The 16,251-nt window shown below is 54.7% G+C and overlaps 1 protein-coding gene across 3 annotated transcripts in view; it reads right to left on the reverse strand.

Moving 5' to 3' along the window:
• The window catches only part of TRIM29 (tripartite motif containing 29), a 43,396-nt gene extending 30,147 nt beyond the window's left edge, over nucleotides 1-13,249 (reverse strand). For all 3 annotated transcript variants that reach the window (XM_040616302.1, XM_040616304.1, XM_040616303.1), the window contains exon 1: nucleotides 13,011-13,249. The gene's annotated coding sequence lies outside the window, so the exon portion shown is untranslated. The remainder of the gene's footprint in view (nucleotides 1-13,010) is intronic.
• Nucleotides 13,250-16,251: the final 3,002 nt, after the last annotated feature.

Raw genomic sequence — 16,251 nt, forward strand, 5'->3', positions numbered from 1 at the left:
CTAATCCACACTCCCTTTCACATCCTACATACTTTCAGTCCTTTCTCATTTCTTACACCTTTATATGAAATAAATCCACAGCCCAGAAGATGTGAAGCTGAAATGCATGCGGGCTATTGCTGCTAGAAGAAAGCAGAGGAGATCAATCTGTCAGGCATGTAGACACCATTGGGCAATGACCGTGCATTAACCAGCTCCCCGTGTAACAGCAGAGCAGGCAGAACAAGTTCAAGGCTTCGTGTTGCTTTCACACGTATCAGATTCAGTCAGCAATGCACCCGGAGAAGTCGGTGGAGCTATCCTGCTGCAGAGCGCATGGGGGGAAATGCTGCAGATGTGCTTAGAGCAGCCTGCAGACATGCTCAGAGTGGGGCGTTGTACCAGAAAGACTCAAATTATGTGGCATAAACCGAAGTCCAGAGGCTTGTGACAATGTGGGCTCGCCACACGCAGCTGTGTGTCTCGGGGTCGGCGAAGAAGGGGAGGAAAATGGAACGGGGGGATGCAGTTGTTTGGGGGGTGAACTGAGAGCTGCCTGGAGACGGTCAGGACCCGGCATCAGATGGGGGGACCTGGGGTCTGAGGGTGGTGTGAGCGTCCGAGCAGCTCCTCCAGGGTACCGTGGCAGGACAGACTCCAGCTTCCCAGGCCTTAAAGCAGGCCTGCAGGCTATGAGCTGGGCCGTGGGGAACCTTAATTATTGACACAAGTTACAGGCAGGACATAAATGCCCGTTGTGTAACAACGATGCTCCACGAGCGTGCAGGAGGGTGATTCACTGAAGGAGTGAGAGGGTGTGTGACGGGACAAGGGCATTAACTGGAGGATATGTGCTGCCTGGGGGAGGACCCCTTTCTAGTGGTTATGCTGAGTCTTCAACTTGGAAAAGGCTGAAGGGGAAAACAACTACTCAGCGTTAAATTCATGTGGAGGACAGGAAAGGGAATACCAGCTAAAGAGGGAAATCTATTTGAATTAAAGGACAGCGCTAGTGTAAGATCAAATAGGGTGAATTTGTTCATTAAAAAATATAGGCTAGGAATTAGAAGACGATTTCTAGACATCACAGGAGCAGAGTTCAGGGTTGGCCTTTGAAACAGAGTCTTGGCCACCAGGATCCAAACTGGATTCAAGATGAGCTTGCTACAGTCATCAACACATTGCATAACTGTATGGATGATACTGCATGCCTTCAATGTGCTTACAAGACTTGTTGCACCATGTTCATATTGGTTTTAATTAATTAATTAAGCCTGTATTTCAAGGCTTCTGCTCGTTGCCTGTAGAGGCCAGGAAGGATTCCGCCCCCCGCCACCCACCCCCCCACCCTTGATGATTAACTTGGTTTCTGTGTCATTGGTTTTCATGTTTTGTTTTCTTTTCCACCTCCTTTTCATGCACTGGAGACTGGCACAGCCTGAGATGGGGAAGCTGGGTGGAGCTGGTTGGACCTCTCAGGTGTCTGCTCAGCACTGGAACACATCTCCAAACCTGGGAGCAGGAAGGAGTATTCCTTAACTGGGTTGGCAAGGACCACTGGAGCTTTTATACCTTCTGCTGGAGGATGCCATATTGTCTTTTGGCTTCCTGGGAGCATGGGCACCGGCACTTTTCAAGTCCTCCTCAGCAACCGTGCAGATGCGATTTTGAGGATGGTCCCTCATGTGAACCGGGGAGATTGTGATTCTGTTCACTGTTCTGCTCCAACTTGTTTGTGCCGATTAAGCTTGTCATACAGCTGGGGTCCTAGACTGGGAGGGAGGTGCTGTGGGATGGAGCCCAAGCTGGGAAAAGATCGAGGGTACCACTGGTAAGAGTTTTATTTGTGATGAACGAGACTTGACAAGTCCACGTCATGTGCTATAGGCAGGCTTGATGTCCAGGGCTCTGTGCTAATGGAGCTGGAAGAAGCTTTGCACTGGGTGATGGGTGATAAAAGATGGTTAATAAGGTACATCACTAATTGCTCCTCCTTTATCTCTTTCTAAATGTCACCCCCTTCTCTGCAATCCCATGGTTCCCCGGCCCCCCCTCTCCAAACACCCATGCTCTTCCAAGCTGGCAGCTGTTCCCCAGCTTCCCTCCCAGTGCAGAGTCTCTGCCTTCATGAGATCAAAGTCCCAGCTCCCTGGAGAGGTCTGGAAGCGAGAGCAAGTGAAGGTGATGGTACAGGGTGTGACTGACTCACAGTGCCGAGCCTGGAGGAGGCAGGTGGAGAGGGAGAGGGGAAACACGGATGGATAAAGAAGAGCAGAACAAGGACAGGGAAAGAAGGAACAAGACAGAGCACTATTAACAGACTCTCCCTAACACACGAAATACACTGAAATACTCTATGTTTGGCAATATCAAGCCAAGCTTCCCTCCAGGCAGCAAGGGTAGCACATGGAGAAGCGCTCCTTGCCCTGGCCTGCCCTGAAGACAGAAACTGTGGCTCTGTCCCTCCCGAGGCACCCAGGCCCATGTGGCCACTAAGCCCAGCACAGTGGGAGGAGAAGTGGGACAGGGCAACCTCTGCCCCGAGAGAGCGCTGCAGGTGGGGCTGAGGAGGGGGCAGATGCTCCTTCCCCTTACACTGGGCTCATCTGCAGTCTGGGTGCTGGTGAGGGGCTGAGGGTGATGGCAAGATCATGGGATCTGCTCTAGCCCTGGTCAGTGTCTTCCTTGTTAAGTGCAAGTGCCATCTCCACCAGATCTTTCTTCACCTCTTGCAAGAGCCTCGGTGTCTCAAGTCACATTTCTGCAGAAGGCTCAGCCTCCTGAGACAGGCCCCCCTGCAGGGAAGATGCTTAGAGGGATGGGGAGCCGTCACCCACCCAGGGCAGCAGGGCTGGTCTGAGCAGTCCCACAGAGGTGGAAGGGCCCCAGCAGGCGAGGTCTGGGCTGCCCTGTGCAGAAACCTCCACGGGAGGTTTTGCTGGCATGAGGGCTGCTGCTCCGTCATGACCAGAGACAGCTCAGCACTTGGGGAGCTGCATCCTCATCCTGCCCTCGCTGGGCTCTCCTGCCTGCTGGGGAGCCTTCAGGGGAGGCGGAGGGTGGCCCCCGCCTGTGTCATTGTGGTGTTCCTGGAAATCGGGAGCGCAGGACGGGGGGAAGCCTGAGGAATGAGGCCACCACACACATCAAATGACTGTGAGCTCAGCTCTTGTGTCTGGTTGTTCAGAGGAATTCTTGTTCTGAAAAGCCCCTGGGAAGTTAAATGGGAAAACATGTTGAAACAAGGACGCTTATTCACTCTGTGACTGAGCAAGACAAATATCCAGCATGTGTGTGTGCGTGTGTGTGTCTTGATTTACTCCCCTCTTCCCTTCCTCTATAAATACAGAGCAAAAAAATGGGGCAGCAAAAGACAAATGAGATGGAGGTGAAGCAGGGAGACAAAGAGGAGGGGAAAATACTGGGAAAAGAAGGGAGAAGGAGAAAAAAAAATCAGAACAATTCTGGGAGAGAAGTATAAAACCTAGATAAGAGAGTGAACCTGGGGCCTGAGCCTCCCTTACTCACTGCCATAAATACAGGATAACTTGACAGAAGCTGAGGCAGGGCGAGGGTCAGGACCAGACCTCGAGGAGGGTTAGCATCCACCACTCTTACTCATCCGGAGCAACGCTGCGCTGCATGCCTTGCCTGGACTTGCTTGTCCTTGGTCAGCATTATCCCCTCTGCAGCCGAATCCCACCCTCTGGTTTTAGGGTGGTGGCAACTGCCTGGGAAACAACTGTGTCATGCCATCCCCTTCTCCAGGTGCAAACAACAGGATCAGCAAGCTGCAGGGAATGCCAGCAAGGCTGCTTTTTTCCAGGCAGCAGCACAGAGACAGTATTTGGGTTGCTGGCCTGCAGCTGGAGATGGGATCAGGGAGCAGGCAGTCCTTGACACAGCTTGTCTTCCCAGGTCCCTTATCTGCTCCTGTCAGGGGCAGCTCAGTGTCTGGGGCTTGGGAAGGCATCTGCAATTCAATGGGAGCATGTGGACACTGGCCCTGGCTTGCACAAACGGGAGTGAAATTTGGCATCCAAGGAGAGCAGTGTCTGATGGAAAATGTCTGATGTTTGCTTTGGAATGGATCTGGGAACAGGCTGATCGTAGCTTTTACGTCACTGGCACTGAGCTCACAGTCCTTCAGCACCTGTTTATACCTTCTTCCAAGCCCCACTGTTAAATGGCAGGAGCCCAGACTTCACCTCTCGTCCTGCTGTCCCAGCTCTCTGCCCTAGCCCTTGCCTCTCTCCAGGTGCATCCTCACTGTTCTGGACAGCCCAGAGGGTCACCTGCACACCAAGTCCCCCTCCCAGCCTCCCTGTAACCAGCCTCCACCGTCCTGCCAACTGCACTGGGGCCTCTTTGCTTCACTCCTGTGTGGCCTGGTGGCCAAAAAAAGCTGTTCCCTGCTCCACCCCTACCCAGCAAAATGAACCTCTGAAGGGTTCTCCAGCTCAAACGCCCCTGCAGCAGGACCTGACTCCAAGTCAGGGGAAATAATGGGCTTCTCGGTGGCACAGGCATGGCCACCCACTGTGTCCTTGCCCTCGGATGCTTGCCTGTCCATCCCATCCTCTCACCTACCTCCCTAGGGCAGAGCTTTCTCTGTGGCTACCGTGGAGCTCTCCTCCAGACTTGGTGGCAGCTCTGTCACTGCGGTAGCAGCTGTATGTGGTGAGTTAAGTGCCCACAATAAGGTGCAGGGTAGCAGACTGGGCATTGGCAGCAGCAGCAAGGGGCACAGCCTCAGGCCAGGCATCTGCCACGCTCCCTGTGTGCCAGCCAGCACTGTCACCAAGACTGCCTGCTGGCCCCGCAGAACAGGATGGCCAGTCAGGTTGGAGAACTCTTTTACAGCTGCATGTGAGCTTTGGAAAGTGCCCAGCACCCAGAGGGCCCAAAAGCTCGTGCATTCCTGCCTCCCCACCTCGCTACTCCTGGCAGAGCCTGCTTCTCCAGCAGTGAGCTGCTGGCAGAGAGGCAGGATTTGGCCTCCTCGTTGGTGGTATAATTGTGAAAGAGGGGAAAATAATGGGGGAGATTCCCAGGCAGCTCTGAGCCATGTGCTGGCACTACAGCTCCGCGGGCCGCAGGAATGCCAGGGAGTGGAGAAGGGATGTTGCTTGTGCATGAGCAGGGAACACCTGGGTCTTGGGCAACTCAGGGAGCTATCCCTGCTGCTCTGGTTGGTTCCACGCATGTACTAGCTGCTGGCCTTTATTACATTAATTGCATTTAAGTTTGAGGCTCCATCAAGTCCAAACGCAGCCTAACATAGCGTCATGGGGCTGGCTGGCACCCAGGAAGGGATGCCAAGGGGGTGGAGGAAGGTTGGGTGAGAAAGCTGCCGGCCTGGGGGAGCTGCAGCTCCCTTCCAATACAGGGAAGGGCGCGCTTGCCTGTGCCTCGCACTCCCTGCGCCCTGGAAACTATGGTCCTGCCCCCTGGGCTGGCTGGGTCAGCCTTTCAGGGTGAGTTCCCCATGTCGGGGGGACACATTGCCACCCAGGGACACCTCAGCCGCTACAGGAGGGGGAGAGGGCTGCCCTCACCCGCTTGCTTTGTCCCTCCCCTGCCCCGTGGCAGCAGGAAGGGGAGAGAGGCAGCGTGGACGTGTAGACGTGTGGACACACAAGAAGGACACCTTCGCGCTCGCTGAGGAGAGCGCATGCTGCTCACCACCCAGCTGAAGAGCAGCTGATTTCTAAGAGGGTGTTTCTGATGGATGGAGGCCTGTTGGACGTTGCTGGAAGGTTCCCACATCTCTCACCTGGTGAGCTTTAGTGTTCAGCTTTTCTGGGACTCGGTGTTCACATCTTGCCGGTGCAGCAAGGGAAGATGCAACAGTGAGTGAAGGGGTCCCTACCAGCACATTTTTAGTGGCTTTTTTTATAGAGCAGGGCTCTCCGAGCATCCCAGAGGACCTCCAGGCTGGCTGGTGCAGCGCTACTGGCCACCAAAATCCCCTCTCCCCTATGCCACACCTGCAAGCCTTCCCCAGCATCCTCTGGCCCATCCCAGCTGCCCTCATCCTGCCGGTGCCCTGCACCCTACTGGGGTGATGTGGAAGCCCAGCTCGGGGGTATGCAGGAGGTGCTTCCTCCTCGCTGACCTTCCGCGACCATATGCCCACACCACGTAGCATTCAAACCACCTCCCCCAGAGTCCACTGGGTTCACGGGAGGGTGCCACAGGTGCTGAGCCCCACGCTCCCCCTCTGTGCTACGGGACTGCGCCATTTCCCCGAGCCTGGGGCGTGGGTGAAAGCCTTGGAGATGGAGAGGGGAGCGGCCGCGGGGGAGCATCCCTGGGGGGAGCATCCCTGGGGGGAGCATCCCTGGGGGAGCATCCCTCGGGGGAGCATCCCTAGGGCAGGCTCCCGCCGCGGTGCCCGCGGGCAGGGGCGGTGGGGCGAGCGCAGCCCGGCGCTGCTGGCCAGCCGCTAGGTGTCCTCCGTGGCCCGCACACGGGTGTCGGGAGCCCACGGGGCAAGGAAGCGTGGGCATGCTGGCCATCCCCCCGGGACAGCGCCGGCCTCCCCCCCTCCCCGCCCCGCCTGTGCCGCCCGGGACCGGAGCCAGCGTCCGGGCTGGGCAGGGGGAGGGGGGGTTGTGTTGTCCCAAGTCCTCGCCCTCGGTGGTGAGGGGCTGCCTGGGCCGGCCCGGGGCCGTGTCCGTCCCTGGCCAGCCTGGGGGTGTCGGTGGGAGGGAGAAAGGGCCCTCCCCGCGCCCGTGCTGCGGGAAGGGGCAAAGGAGCTTCACTGCGCATCATCCGCCCGGCTCTTCTGCGCCCTGCGGGAGCGGCGAGCCCAGCACCCCCGCTGCCAGCGCCGGGCAGCGCAGCGGGGCCTCACCGGTACCTGCCCGCTCCGGTACCTGCCCGCTCCGGTACCTGCCCGCTCCGGTACCTGCCCGCACCGGTACCTGCCCGCTCCGGTACCTGCCCGCACCGGTACCTGCCCGCACCGGTACCTGCCCGCTCCGGTACCTGCCCGCACCGGTACCTGCCCGCACCGGTACCTGCCCGCTCCGGTACCTGCCCGCACCGGTACCTGTCCGCATCGGTACCTGCCCGCACCGGTACCTGCCCGCACCGGTACCTGCCCGCTCCGGTACCTGCCCGCACCGGTACCTGTCCGCATCGGTACCTGCCCGCACCGGTACCTGCCCGCACCGGTACCTGCCCGCACCGGTACCTGTCCGCATCGGTACCTGCCCGCACCGGTACCTGCCCGCACCGGTACCTGCCCGCTCCGGTACCTGCCCGCACCGGTACCTGCCCGCACCGTTATCTGTCCGCACCGGTACCTGCCCGCTCCGGTATCTGTCCGCACCGGTACCTGCCCGCTCCGGTACCTGCCCGCTCCGGTACCTGCCCGCGCCCCGCCGCCCTTCCCGGGCGCTGCCGCCACGACCCCCCGGCCCCGCCGCGCCCCAGGGGGCAGCGCCTTCGAGATGGATTTTCAGCAGGACCCCAGGGCTCCTTGGGGGTTTGACAGAACCTCCTCCTCTCCTCCCCGCTGGAATGCCCCAGATGCTGGGAAGGGATAGTTAGGTCTACAGCAGGGAGAACAGCCCAGATTCCTTCCTGGGGGAGAAAAACATAATCCTGGGAACGCCAGCTCTCCCAGTCCTGCTTTTCTGTCCTAGAAAGACCTTTTCTGTAAGCAGCATGAAGTAAATGCTCAAGAATAAATGCTATTGCCTCTGTAGGGTTGCCAGCAGGGTATTTCCCAAACACCTTGCAGAATACAGCTAGCAGCTTCCCCATCAACATATTCCCCCTTCATTCAAGTCAGCTAGTTCCTGCACTATCTTATCGGCACACTCATTATACCCTCAGAAACACAGTGTAAACATCCCCAGCAAACTGCTCTTGATGACAATTTCCTTGCCAAATCAGCCACTTCCCTGCTTGAGTGATGGTTTACTAGAGAGGATTTTTGTAACTGCTGCTGTTTGAACAAGTGAGAAGTAAATACAGCTCCCGTTCTGGGAGCACATGTGTGCACCTGCTACGCAGAGGTGGGAAGGTATCTGTGGGAACTGCTCATTAAAATACTGGCAGCTCATCACTACTGCTTTGTTCAGTTTCTAACCTGGAATTTGGCTGAGGGAGGAAGATAACGCTGGCAGGAGCTGCCGAGGGAACTTTTATAGTCCAGGCTTTCAGACAGTTGGTTTTACATCTTATTCCAAAAGATGGCACCTGCACTGGCACAGCATCTCTCGTCAAGCGCATCAGGGTACCGACACGGGCTGTGTGGGGAAGGGATTGGTTGTGCTGGGGATGACAGCATTGCACGCTGCTGCTGGGCACCAGGCAGAGAGGGGAGTACTGCTGTGCTAAGCAGCAGGAAGATGACAGAGCACTTGCCAGCTTCAGCCCCTGCCTGTCTCCGCTTTCATTACCTGCCACGGCTGCTGTGGGATTTAGAGCAGTCCTCGGGCTGCTCTACTTCACAACAGGGAATGCAGCTGGATGCAGACAGGCTGGGACCTGTTGGGGATTTCAAGTGCTTCCTGTGCTCTTCAGCACTGTAGAGCAAGCACAGCCTAAAGAAAGCCCTTTCAGCTTTCCCTGGTGTTTACTCCTCCACGGAGTGACCCAGCCTGCCCCGTCCAAGCCTGTACGATCCGGCTGGAGCTGAGCCCTTGGCCACGTTGCTCTCCTATTCAAAGAGAGAAAGAGGGAGGATGCGGAGAAAGGGGGGAAAACAGAAACTAAATTAGTCTCCCAGCTGGTAGCAGAACTTCCGTGCAGCGATTCCAGAAGTCTGTCCAATTTCTTCTCCCATGATGAGGCTTTGTTGCAGACCCTCGCAGCCTGCTGTAAGAGCACTGTGCTAACTCCTCCTGCAGTCTGGGCTGGGATGGCTTTCTCAGATGGGCACATTCCTACCCTGCTCTGCCTGTGTGTCTCTCTCTTCTCTTAACTCGTATTTCACAAAGATACATTTTTTTCTTCCTTTCCCCATGTAAATAACACCACATATGGCCACAAACGGTTTGTTCAGCCAGCAGGGCTGCTCCAGACAGGAGCCAGTACTAAACTAAGCAAACAGTATCATTCAGCATCCTGGCCTGATGCCCACCTTAGCAGCCTGAAGTAATGCTTTAAAGAGGGGGCAGAAACATCAGGAGGTGATAGGGAAGCTTTTGAGAAAGGAATTCACATACAGTTTAGAGAGAAAAGAAAATCCACTTGGTGTTCAGCACTGATTGCGTTTGTTTGTTTCTTGCAGTGATGTAACCACAGAGCTGTATCGCTTCACGACGCCTGCCATGCATTAGAGCAAGGTGCTGGTGCATAACATGCTTTGTACTGTGGCCCTGTGTCCACATTAGCTCTTTGCACTTATGTATCTAGTAGTTGCTGTTATGGTGACTGAGAGGAAGGTTTAACAGAAACTAAGATCTAAGCATAGATGCTTGGGGTTTAACTCTGCTTTTTGGAGCTGGAAGCATTAGAAGTGAGAAAGAAGTTAAAACCTTGTCCGTTCTGTGCTGAACCCTGGTTTCAGTGGATCCCTAGTTCAGGGAACTGCATTTCATCACCATTTGCAGTGTGCCCTGCTTTCCAGGCAGAGGATGTATTGCACCATGCAATGCAACATCTGTCTGAAGAGGTGCAGAAACAGCAGGCTAGCTGGAAACCTTGCTCTAAGATGAGATCTGAAATGGTTATGATTCCCTAAAGGTATATATGGTAGAAGGGGCAATACAGACCTTTACAGCGAGAATCCTTCAAGTCTTGACATGCTGCGAAAGGAATCTGTTGGACTTAAGACTGGTGGGCAAAGAAAGATGGGCTGGTCCTGGCATTGTGAGGGGGCTGTGCTGTAGATTTCCAAAGTCAGACTGGGACACAGACAGAGAGTCCTGCATAATTATTCACCTGACACAGACTGAGAAAGTGTGTTCTTACTCAAGAAGTGAAAGTCTTTTATCTAGCATGAAAAATCGATGTCACCAATAACAGTAGTGAATATAAAATGGCATGTGATAGTGGGTAAATTTCTTCACCAGCGTTCACTGAACCAGTGAGGAAAGGTATTGCCCTGGACTGGGTTCTGATAAAGCGACAAGGGCACCACACTGAGAAAGTAACCTTGGATTCAGAGATTAGCTGCTGATTCAATTAAAATGAAATGGAAAGGCAAACAAAGCCTGCAAATACGGTTCTTGATTTCAAATAGGCAAATCCTTGTTGGCTAAGAGAAATCCACAGGAATGAAAATTGGACTCGGGAGCTCCGAGGAGGCTTGCAATTTTTCTAAGTCAAAAAAAACAAAGTTCAAAATGTTTGAGAGGTGGGGGGTGGGGACACCTTCCAAGGGAGGTTTCCAGTTCTAGCTAGATGAATAACCACCTCAAAAGGATGCTAACAGTAATCAGAATGCCTGCAAGGGATGTAGAAACAGGCCAGATCAGCAGAGAAAGCAGCAGCTTAGAGGTCGGTGTGTGGAGGAATCAATGAGGGCTGTCGAAAGCCAAGCTGACTAACCTCGCAATGGGCATTAAAATAACCAGCCCTAAGTTCTTCGGGTGCAAAAGAGCAAGGAAGGAAGAAATGGTGATGCTTTGCAGTCAGCATGGGGTAGAGATTAAGGCAGGTCTAAATATTGCCTCAGAAGGACTTGATCATCAGGGGGAAAAAAGGCAAAGGTACTCACAGGGAAATTGCCAAGTTCCTGGTAGAAGCAAAATTCAGAGCTCACTTTCTGGTGGGGGGTATGTAGGAAAATACCTTCTCCTCTCTGGGTCTAGAAGAGTGGTGGAAGCCATAGATCCTTCCTCTGGGTTTTTAACAACTCTCTGTCACCTCAGCATTATCACAGGACCAGAGCACCTAATTCAATACGTACAGCTAAAAAAGGATGGGGTTGGGAGAGACTATTGTAGGTGACTACAGCAATGCTACCTCACTCCTTAGCAGGATGTCTGAGCAAATTTTGCAGGAGAGAAGTATGTTAAGGCTATATATAAATAGAAGATGAAATTAATTGTGGCTGCCTAGGAGGGACTAGTTGTTTTTCTAACTACTTGGTTTTCTTTTCTAAAATAATTCAACTTGTAGATTCAGCCTGGGGGGGTGAAAAACTCTCTAGCTTGCTTTAGGATGAAGCTTGAGCTATAGTGAGGGCATGTGTGATTCTCCTAATACTCCAGCAGATCCTTTCCTGTTCCTGGGGGAGGAGAAAGGGCTTCTGAGAAGTACTGCTGCTGATCAGCTTACACCTATACCTGTGCTGGGAGCAGTGGCCACAGAGGTACTTTACCCCCAGTTTGATTGCACGGATTCCTCGCTGGGTCACTGGGGAGCTCGCTGCGCTTCAGCAGTGCTCTGGCCACCTTGCTCGAGGCAGGGTGAGCAGGCAAGGTGGGGGGGTCGGGCTCATCGGTGGCACCAATGCCCTTCAGTGTCTGGAGGAGGCTTCCTAACTGCACAGCGAAGAGGCACATTCAGACCAAAGTCCGGGTTCTGGGTCCTCCTCTTGGCTGTCCTGCTGCCACGGGCAGGCTGTGACCCCATCTTTGAGATTACGGTGCAACGACGAACAAGGCCAGAGAGACGCCAAGTATCGCTGCTGTTATTTCTGACCCTAGCGTGTTCAGGTCTCCTCCTCCGCTTCACTGCACACACGCTCGCTCTCTTGCTCTCGCTACCCTAACAGCTCACAGTAACCCGAGTCTGTCCTTCCCCTTTTCCTTACTTTCTCCACTCTTGCTCAGGCACGTTGCTGAGCAGGGCAAAAGTCAGCATTGCTCCGGGAGGTGCCCCTCTGCTCTCTGCAGTGACACGGGAGGCGAGAAGCCAGCTGGCACCGAAAGGAGTCCGAGAGAGGGAGAGGTGGCAGGAAAAGGGGACAGGCATGATGAGAGGAGGAGAAAAAAAGTTAGAAGACAGAGAAAACATTTTTTGCTCTGATTTGTGGGAAATCTCTCTGCTGTCTGTTAGCAAATTTCTCCTGTTTTTGCAGCAACTGCAGCCTCAAGCTACAGCCTGGAAGCAGGGGAAGATGAAAGAAAAGGAAGAGGTGGGAGAGGGCCCAAGTCTTGCTAAACCAGCAGGATGTGAAACCCGCAGCAGTAACTGGCTGTCAGCGCTTTCTTACTGCTCCCTGCCACTTTCCTGGCAGTAGTTCTGAGCCCAGCAGCAGGGCGAGCTTGCAAGAGGAGGAAGGGGCTGCAGAGAAGCAGCGAGGAAGGCAGTGGAGATGGGACGGAGGGAAAGGGAGCCGGGGCAGTGGGAGGGGAGCTGTGCTGCCAGCAGTTTCCTGCAAGCCCTGCAGGCACCTCAGGGTCCAGAAGTGGCCAGGGACTGCACAGGACTCCCTCGGGGTCCTTCCTTGCCAGCCAGGAGTTTCTCCAGGGCTGCCTGGTACAGACAAAAGCTTCCTCTCTTCCTCTTGCTGCCCTGGCTGGCGGGGAGCACAGTTCGACTCCAGTGCCTGCTTCACCTCTTGGCACTGGAGGAGCAGATGGGAAGATATTCGAGCTCAGTTGGAAGAGTCTGTTCTGAGTTTGGGGTTTTTGTTCTTTCTTTTTTTCAAAACCACAGTTAATGTCTTTAATACTAAGCTGAGCTGCTCATAATTCTCCTCCAAATCTTGCGCTAAGCAGGCCTGCTCCTGCTCTGACTCAGGGTAGGAGATGTTCAAAGTGCTCCTGCAGGGCAGGGGAGGGGGTGGGCAGCCGCTTGCTTCATCCTCTCTTTCAAAGCTGTTTATTGACCTTGCAGCTCTGCACTCTCTCCTGTCCACCCTGAGCTGCAGCCTCTGCCTTTCTCGCACCCGGACAAATCTCTTCCTCGGTGCCTGTTTAAGGATCCTGTTTAAGGATGTTTTGCATGGGAGAGCACACCTGCCTTCCCTCCAGGTGCTCTGTAGGGACCCCCATGCCCTCCGGCAATGCCAGACAATGACCAGGGCAGTCCCACCCATCGCTGGGAACATCCACCCCCTCTCTCAGAGGCAAAGCTCAACCTAAACACCAGGCATGAACACAAGGTTTTATACTCACCGACAGGTCTCACTTGCCAGGATTAATCATTACACCAAACGGAATACTTCCACTAAAGCATGAAACTGCACTGGCTGTATGAAAACCTGAATGACTTTGGTGACAAGCTAAGCAAGACCCATCCTGCCCTGGTCATCACATGGTGCATTTAACGCTTGCGTGGCAGCAGGGCAGGAGCTCTGCCACCCCGGTCAAGGGCTCCCTCTCTCCCCCGCCTCCAGTGGTTGCTGGTGCGTGGCAGGAGGGACCAGTGCTCGTTATTGTCATCAGCACATGCCACAGCAGAGTGACCTGGCCGGGAGGGCCCAGCAGCCTGAGCGCATGCCTGTCACGTCTGCCCTGCGCAGCAGAGCTGCTTTCCTCGCTCCTCTGTCCCCTGCCTCCCTGTCCCTCTTCTGTAAGGGCCCAGGCACAGGAAGACTGCCTGGCATCTTCTGCTGTCTTGCTTCACAGCTGGTGGCTTGGGGGGGGGTGGTGGAGGCTTTGCTCAAGGGCAGGGAATAGGGCTGTGCCTATTTGGAGCTGGTGTTTTGGAAGGGGGCCCCTCTTTCTGACCCCACCTCCTTTCCCCTTTTACGAGAAGCTGGCCTCTTTCAACTGACAGCAGGGCTTTCCTGCCAGGCTTGTTAGCTTTAGCTGGAACAATTTCCTTTGAACTCAGCTTGAATTAACATCTCCATGGCAATAGGATCAGGGCTTTGTCTCTTGCAACCTGCCCTTCACCATCAACAAGAGGTTCTACCAGGAGGTGGGAAGGGAAGGGTATGCCACCCTGGCCAGCACCACCACCTCTTCCTGAGGGAAAGCAGAGGCGTTTGCTGGGAGGACAAGCAAGGATGATTCTGTCTGTAACTTCCCCTGGGGCGGGGAGGGGAGGCTCAGGGAAGCTGCAGCAGATGCTGGCAGGTCCTCTCTCCGTTTAGATTAGCTTGCTGCATAAAGTGCCAGCGAGTGAATGTGTGTGTTGGGGGTAAAAGGAAAGCAGCTTGTTTCACTTCACCATAAACAATTACAAACAAACAGTTCCCCTGGGACTGGATTTCTCTGGTGCTGAGCCAATGCAGCGGAAGGAAAACAGTGCTCCCACTTTATCCAGACAGTGTTTTCTCTTCTGCCCTGTGCTGTCACCCCATCTCTCCCACAACCACCCAGTTCCCCTCCTCCATCTCTGCCCTGTCTGCTCCTTCACCTCTATGGCTTGGGAATCTGCTGCTGCTGAAGGAGGCTGGCTGGGTCGCTCTCCCATCCTCTCACCGGGTTATGCGGTGCACATAGCCCTTCCGACCGTAATACCTCCTTTCCCCTGGAGTGTGAAAAAGCCACACGGGAGTCAATGATTATCTGGCTGTTTGCTCATCAGATGCTCCTTATTCCTCCCCTAGCTCCCCCAGAAGGGAGATCCCCCTCTTCAGGCTGTTACAAAACTTGACCTTTCCACTTATGCTAACCATGCCCAGGCAACCCATGCACCACAAAAAGGGACACTTTATTCCCTCCCTATCTGACTCCCACTCCCAGCCCTGGGCCCACGTGGGTCGGTCTGTTTGGCAGTAGTGGGTTCTCACTAACAATACGGGGTTTTTTCCCCTTGTAGAGCGAGAGGCTCGTTTTGCAGCCAAGTCTGGAGGTGGGAAAAAAGAGGCCTTTTCCTTTGAATGCCGGGTAAATTCTTTGGGAGCTGCCTCAGGGAAATCAAATCTCAGTTTCTTCGTTTTGGGGGCAGAACAGGGGGAGATGTAAACACTGCAGCAACCACTTCCCTTTCTCCTGCTCCTCCTCTTTGTTGCATTCCCTGCTCCTAAATACCCTGGGAAGGCAGTGCTGCTCCTGCTCCCCGCTTCTGACATCCTGGGATGGGCTGTAGGTGACTGGGCAAGACAGGGAAGCCCCAGACGGATGCTGTGTGGTCCAGAACGGTTTTGCTGGGCATTACATTGCAGTCAAGGTCATTGCAGCTGTGGTCCCCCAAGAGGTTCAGGGAGCAGAGCAAGGTCCTCTCTGGCATGACATGCTGGCGTCAGTGGAGGTTCAGCAGGGTGTACAGGGCCAGAAGTACAGGGGCAGCACTACAGGGCTCAGAGCTCCTGGCTCAGGCTTTGTGAGGCAGTTGTTCTTGTTTGATTTCCTTTTCTACCTCCTTCCCCAACAGAGATTTTTCTCCCTCCTCCAACGGAGTTACTGCAGCTGGATCACAGCAGGCAGTTTTCATTCTCTGTTAATGAGAAACTCCTGCACTTTGTCCCTTGAAATGGAGCCATGTTCACCACGTGATTTGTGGGGAAGGGCTCCAGCTAAGGTTATGGTGAGAAAGAGAGAAGGGATAAAGTGGCTCCCCTTGTATACATGGTTCCTGTGCTAGGGGCTGAGCTGGGTGGTGGGAAGGCACCAGCTGAAAGCCAGTTGCTGGGGGAATCAAAGCCTGTCTGGCCTTACCCTGCTGACCCTGCGCTGACTCAGCGGGCTGTCTGGATCTCTTCACGCCAGGGAACGTGAATTCATCCCCCCACACTTCCCACCTCCCCCATCCCCATCCTCACTGTGATTAGCACGCAAGAGGCTACATGCACATACCAGCCTCCCCACTCCCATAACCATGAATCATAAACCAGCAGGATGGTTTCCTTGAGCTGGAGAACAGGGGTCGTTTCTGCTTTCCTGGGCTGGCCTCTTCCCATGGCAGCAGCTCTTGGTCAGGGCCAGGGAAACCCCCAGCCAGTCCCTGGGGCAGCTAGCAGGAGTGTCACTGGGAAGGAAGGGGAAATTTCTCTTCCACAGCCCAGGCTTTGCTGCCAATGGTGCCCCAAACCTGCTTGGCATCGCCAGGGGTGCAGCTTTCCCTACTAATCCAGCCCCCTGTTGCAAAAGCATTTTCTGAGCGTGCTTGCACCCCTCTGTGCACCCCGCCAGGGTACAGCACGTCCTTGGTGAGTTTCTGCTCTCCTGCCTCTGCTCTGAACAGGCAGAGCACAAAGTGCCAGGCTCTGCCTCCCTCCCGCTGTGGTTAGTGCCTCTTATCTCAAGCAAAGGTATCTCTTCTCTTGCTAACACAGACAAGAGTGCCTTGACCCTTTTATGGCTCCAGCCCAGTGAGGCATTCTTGTTCTCTTGCAATCCTGCCCCGCGAGCTGTGAAGGGAATATAATGTGATTTCTCCAGTGCTAAGAGCCGCTCAATTAGTTCTGGGCTGCAGACTTCCTCGCAGCAGTGCCCCACAAACAGTGTGATGCATTCTCTCAGGCCT

This window comes from Falco naumanni, chromosome 16, assembly GCF_017639655.2.
Source record: "Falco naumanni isolate bFalNau1 chromosome 16, bFalNau1.pat, whole genome shotgun sequence".
Classification (NCBI taxonomy): Eukaryota; Metazoa; Chordata; class Aves; order Falconiformes; family Falconidae; genus Falco; species Falco naumanni.